General features: G+C 44.5%; 1 long non-coding RNA gene across 1 annotated transcript; it reads right to left on the bottom strand.

The window, feature by feature from the left end:
- Positions 1-229: 229 nt before the first annotated feature.
- LOC102440885 lies at positions 230-6269 on the bottom strand. Its single transcript, XR_002827403.1, has 3 exons — positions 5481-6269; positions 2321-2538; positions 230-551 (listed from the first exon to the last, which is right to left on the bottom strand). It is a non-coding gene; the product is annotated as an uncharacterized LOC102440885 (long non-coding RNA).
- Between the last annotated feature and the right edge of the window lie 298 nt (positions 6270-6567).

Raw genomic sequence — 6567 nt, 5'->3', positions numbered from 1 at the left:
ACTCAGAGCCTTCTTCTCTTCTAGTCATAAGGATGCGGGACGTTGTGGTTTAGAAAAGAGATCTTAGCCTTTTCACTGGGCCACTGTCTGGTGGTATAGGAACTCATGCCAAAATCCAGCCAGCATCTGACCCCTCCTCTGTTCTCCCCTCCCTGGGGTCCTGTTGGTTCTTTCAGAAGTTACAGCTGCCCGCCCCGCCTCCCCCCCCCCCCCCCCCGCCCCAGGTTGGAAATCTGAAAACCAGTTTCTCCTCAATGTCTCTCGCACTTGACCCTTTTTCCATTCTCAATGCCAATTCCAAGTTTCATTGCCTCAGGCCTGAACTGTTGTAATCGAGTCCTAATGCTATTGCCTGGCCTGAGATGCCCGATCTCACATGTGAACTGGATCCAAATTCAAACATCACCTTCTCTGAGGGACCTCTCAGACCCTAGGAGTAGGCCATCCTGCTGACCCAAACCACCACACTCAGGGGTTACAGAAGGAACGATCCAGGGGTAGCACGGGATCGGGGCGTGTCACCATCTTACATTCAGCCTCTGTCTCTTTACCTGTCAGACAGGATAAACAGCAAGACGGCGGTGAGAAGTCAAAGGATGTAGGTAGAAAAAACCATTGCAGGGCTCCCAAATAAAAAGGAAACCCATTATTTCCATGCATTTAAAAATATTCTTTAAATTGTTGATTTTAAGCAATTTCTAAAATGTTTAAATTTAAGCAATTTCTAAAATGACCACGCACTTATTTCTACTTAGATAAGCAAAAAGAAGCAAGTAGAAATCACCATAATCCTAGCAGCCATTGATTTAACCTTCTGATCTAGTTTCTGTTCTGTTTTATTTGGTTAGCATTGTTCCAAAAACCATTTTTCATGTCCTTAAGAAAGGTTCGTAAAGATAATTTTTTAAAAATAGTAGCATATTATCCAACTGACTAAGCCATAATTTACTTAGTTTTCCATTGCTCCACATTTAGGATTTCTTTTTTTCAAATTTTATTTTAAACAATGTTGCAATGAATATTTTTGTTCATCAATCTTTGGCCATGTTTCTCAATAGCCCTTTAGGATCATTACAGCAAGTACATTCTTGAGTGCTTTCAAGCACTTACTGCACTGAATCCTCCTAACAATGCTATAAGGTAGGTATTTTCACTCCCATTTCACAGATGACAAAACTGAAGCACAAATAAGTAAGTACCGTGCTGACCGATACACTCAAAGCCATGATAGTGGAGCCAAAATGTAACCTGGCCAGCCTGACTCCAAAGCTCATACTCTCAGTCATGGCCTTTTAGGGCTCTTGGTATTATTGCCACATGACTTTCCAGGAAGGTTGTTTCAGCCTCCACTCCACCAGCAGCGTAAGAGTGTCCCTCACTCTTATTTCTCCTCCTTTCAAGCGATTGCCAGGCACATGCATTCCCCTTCCTTTGAGCTGTCTCGGCGTGTATCTCTCAGGGAAGGTCGCCATGGACCACCAATTAGTCCAGCTGAACTTCCCAGTGGTGGGCAAAATGGTGATGTGCCCCAAATGTGGCCACATTCACCCCATGCTGATGTGAGGATGGCCTGAACCAGCGGTTCTCAACCTATGGGTCTCGACCCCTTCACAGGGGTCACCTAAGACCATCGGAAAACACATATATAATTACATATTGTTTTTGTGATTAATCACTATGCCTTAATTATGTTCAATTTGTAACAATGAAATTGGGGTCACCACAACATGAGGAACTGTATTAAAGGGTCGCGGCATTAGGAAGGTTGAGAACCACTCTATAGTGCCAAACACTATAAAACAATGCTTTTATACTGGAGACCGAGCCCTCTAGGTCAGCCTATTAGTGCAGCGTCTAACGGCACCTTCATCTGAAGTCTATGCATGCAGCGGGGGCCAACATGGGGCCCCCAGAGCTCAAAACCACAGCCTCTTGTTTTCCACTGTCAGATGGCTTCTGTTAGGAGTGATATCCAGTCACACCTAAACTAATTTCAGTCTTCACAGTCTGCTATGTTTGTTTGTTTTTAAGAGTCAGCCATTACTTGCAGGTTCTTTTTCTTTCTTTTTAAAATTAACACTTATATATGTCCATCAAAACATTTCATGCATGCAAAAAAAAGTTTTCAGAATGGATGCTTGGAAGGGGCAATATGAAAGTAATTGGAAATAAAAACCTTGGTTGATCAAAAGGAATTACATTTTAAGGTCTAGTCTCCTAGGCCTGCAATCCAGGAGGAATTTGTAGAATTTTCTCTCCCAGAAGTGGGCCCTCCTTCCCTTTTTTATTGCCCAGGTCAGCTCTTCCCCTCAGGCCTTACCTCCGATAAAGAGCTCCCTTTTTTCACATTTTGATAACATTTATAGAGTGCTCACTTAATCCGAGTCAGCCTTGCATTTTTATTTAAATGTGACCCGAGCTTCTGTTTTCCACTATTTTCACTGTCCAGGGCACCAGGGCTAAAGGTCACTCTTCTTTTTATCCCTTTTGTGGCAAGGTGGCCATGTGCCATGGAAGTTGCCCAGAGTTGATCAGTAACTAGGTGAAAAATAAATAAATTTGGAATAATTCATAAAGTAAGTAGATTAGGATGGTTTGAATAACAATATACATTTTTTAAAAAGTACTTTAAGGCTTTTAAATGCCTCTCATTCAGTCTCATTTGTACCTCAGAATAACCCACAGAGGAAACTGGCGTGGAGAGGTTAAGAGATTTTTTTTGACACCCAAATCCTCTTGCTCTAATGCTTCTATTATTTCCATTATAGTTGATGCTGAAACCTATATATATAAAAGGCTAATATGCTAAGTGTCAGTCCGGGTAATGACATCAAGTAGCAACGCATGGCTTCCTCTCCCTAGTGACGACTAGCCTCCTTGCAGTTTCTTCAGCCCAGGGACACGACTAGCTTTATAGCCAGGTAAAAACATTTTCACTTTAATCAAATGTCTATGAAGCATTTTCCCGTGCCTCATCTCATTTGATCCTCACAGAGGTCCTGGAATAGGTAGATAGGAGACTCAGTGGAATCCTATTTTCTTTTCATTAGCCAGAAAACAGAGATTTATAAAGCTTAGAAACTTGACCTGACTGAAAAGAAGTAAGAAATGGTGGACCTTGAAAATGACTTCAGGTTTTCTCACTGCGCAGAATATAGTCAAACACTGCTGCAGTTAAATATTTTACCCTTTGTTCTCTGCATGATCTACAATAATAACCTGCTTCGTGTTGATATTTACTGCTGTGTTGCTGACAATTACCTGAAAGAGAAGTTGGGGTGCTTCACGGGGCTGGAAAAAGTTTAGCTACATCAGAAAGCAGGTCTAGTTAAGCAAGTTTATTCTCTATATATAAAAGGCTAAGTTGACTCGTGCATGCACGATACATATAAAGCTCTCTCTGGGGCCAATTGCACACGTGTGTTTCCATCTGTCATTGTTGATTGTGAATTTGGTTGACACTTCTATTATAGAGAAAGGGCGAATAGCAATATTAAAATATTTCTTCTAATTAATTTCCTGTCAATGTGCACAAATTCATGCACTGGGCCACTACTACAAATATAAGATTAAATCTGGAGTTGGCCTCCTCCCATAAAACATCCTCACCAGCAGAGAGTGCTAGAACATGTTTGGGTCTTACTGGCCCAATCACTTTAAGAACTAGGTTACCCTGGGGAAATTATTTAATTTTTCTGAGCCTCATCTGTAAACTATTGATGTAATGCACCCCATCTACAGGGTGGTGATGGGATTAGAAATATTCTGTGGCTGGCACACAGTAGGTGAACAGTAAATCATACCTGCAGTATCCCTATAAGAGGATCACATGAGCAGTGTGGAGGTAAAGTAGATATTGATTCTTATCTGATGATTGAATAAATATTTTAAATTAGTTTGCACATTTGGCATTTAAAATAGGCAGAGTTAGCCCTAACCGGTTTGGCTCAGTGGATAGAGCGTTGGCCTGTGGACTGAAGGGTCCCGGGTTCGATTCCAGTCAAGGCCATGTGCCTTGGTTGTGGGCACATCCCCAATAGGGGGTGTGCAGGAGGCAGCTGATCAATGTTTCTCTCTCATCGATGTTTCTAACTCTCTATCCCTCTCCCTTACTCTCTGTAAAAAAAAACAATAAAATATATTTTAAAAAATAGAAAGAGTTCTATCGAATGAGCAAAGAAATGAATATTTCTGAAAAAAAATGTTAATGCCCAATGCTGGCAAAAGGATGGGAAATCAGATTGGAACTTTTTTAGGTGGAAAGCCTTCAACATGACGTGCCGCTTGCCCCAGAAATTATGTAACCTAAGAAACCAATACTGAGTGGCAGCAAGGTTTAGAAAAACAAAGGATGTCATCACCACTCTATAACAGCAAAAGTGGAAACAACCTAAATGTTTAATGTGTGGCACAGGTTTAATGATTTACTCTCTCTGTCAAATTGAACATCATGCAGTCATTCGAATTATGCTGTAGAAGAATATTCTACATGGAAAGATGATCACAACACAGCAAGCTAAAAATCACAAGACACAGCCTGCGTTTGCTTCTGGTTAAAAAACCACACAGGACATAGGGTAGGGGTGGAGGTGGGCTAAAAGTGGCTAATGGGGGGAAAGGGGGACATCTGTAATACTTTCAACAATAAAGACAAATTTTAAAAAACCCCACACAACACAAAAATCAAAAGTTTAAGTTATTTTCATTGGAAATGAGATTGTAAGTGATGCCTTTTTTCTACTTTGCTTATCTTATTCTCTAAATGTTCTGCAATGAAAATTTATCAGTCATAATTTAAAAAATAGGTTTTCTTTTACATGTGCCCAGTTGGTGCCATTCGTGAACATTGCCTGCCAGCACAACCAGGCCAGTGGTCATGGAAAGTAAGTTAATTGTAATAAAGCAGCTTGGAAGTTTCTAGGTAGTTAAACAAAGTAATTAAAATCCTAATGAAATTTCACACAGCTGGTCCTTAAGCTTTGGCTTAGCTGCTGTAAGGCTACTATAAATAGACACCAGGCTTCCCTCTTACAAAAAGCCTAAAAAATGGCATAAAATAAAATATGAGCAATTGTTCGTGTACATGGCCACGTGCCATGTTTGTCCTGAGCAAATGTCACCTGAAACTCCCCCATATCTCGTCCTCCAGGCTGGCGGCACATCTCTGGACAGGGTGTATTTACTCTCCGTTACTCAGCTTACTCCCCTGAACCGGGCATGGAGTGGAATTTCCATGCAGTTACCCATTAGCCCCAGGGCTAGAGTTAAACCTTTAGTTAAATTAATCCGTTGATCTCAAACACATTGCTTCTCCCTCAGAAACGTGTAGAGAGGTTTCTTAGATGTCGCAGAGCTCAACTGAGTGTGAAGATGCAAGTCACCTGAGGGAGACCTGCTCCCTCCACACAGCTCTGCCACCCCCTCCCCCGCATCCGCCCCCTCTCCTCCCCCCCCCCCCCCCCTGGGGGGCAGGCACTTACTTGTTGGGGTGGGGCTGGGGTTACTGCACTCAAGGATTCTTCCCAGATCCAGAGCTGCAACTCTGGGCAGGAACCCATACTTAGAGAAGACAGGGAAGGTGCAAAATGGGTGTTATCAAATGAATGACAGAAAATACATACTGGTCCCAGTTCATATAAGAAGAGATCATAAGCCTCAAAAGGGGGAAGGTGTGGGAGGCCATCGTAGTCCGCCTCTGACTTCATAGAAAACGAAGCACATTTCAGGGCCAAAGTGAAAATTCAGGTTGGCCTTTGCTAAGAGATGAAAAGTGACAGCCCCCTCCGGTGGGTCGTGTCCGTCAGTCTGGCCACAGGAAGGATGTCCCCGCGCTCGGACTCAGGCGCCTCAGGCGTGTACTCCTCTCAGGGGCTGCATCCTCCTCCTGAGAGTGAACGAGGCTCAACCTCCATGGTTTTTAGCTACAGTTTCAAGGTGGGACAGTCCGTGTAAGGGGCTGTGGACCTGCCCCTGTAACTATTAATAACGACTGACTTCTCCGGGCCCAAGGGCAGCGCAGGGTCCAGTTAAAAAGTTCAAGGGCCAAATCTGGACGCTGCTCCAAATAACTGTCCTGCAGACCCCCAACTCCCGGGGCCACCTCCTCACGCCGCGACTGAGGGGTTCTGCTCGCACCCCCAATCCCCGGAATGCGCGCGCCCAGGAAGTGTCCTCGCTTCCTTCCCTGGTTCCCGCGAGTCCCGGGAACCACCGACTCCCTCCCTGGGAAGCGCGAACCTGGACCGCCCGGCGGATCCCCGCCCGCCACCCGCTCCACTTTCTCTTCCTCCTCCTCCTCCTCCTTCTCCTCCTCCTCCTCCCGCGGCCTCGCCGCCCGCCGCCAGACTCCGCGGCGGCGCACCCCGGCTTTGTTTTCCTCCAGGGTCCCGTGCCCACACGGAACACCGTTAGGCAAAAAAGCGCTCGAAGTGCGAGCGAGGGGCCGCTCGCCCCTTATAAACACGAAAACGGGGCTCGCGCCCGAAGACCCAGGGTCAGAAAGTGCCAGTACCGACCGGCCAACCGGGCCCACGTACTGATTCATAGTATCTAGGAAACAAAGAAGTC

This window comes from Myotis lucifugus, unplaced genomic scaffold (assembly GCF_000147115.1).
Source record: "Myotis lucifugus unplaced genomic scaffold, Myoluc2.0 scaffold_1181, whole genome shotgun sequence".
Lineage (NCBI taxonomy): Eukaryota > Metazoa > Chordata > Mammalia > Chiroptera > Vespertilionidae > Myotis > Myotis lucifugus.
The sequence above is the reverse complement of the archived record's forward strand: the minus strand, read 5'-3'. Positions and strand labels throughout refer to the sequence as shown.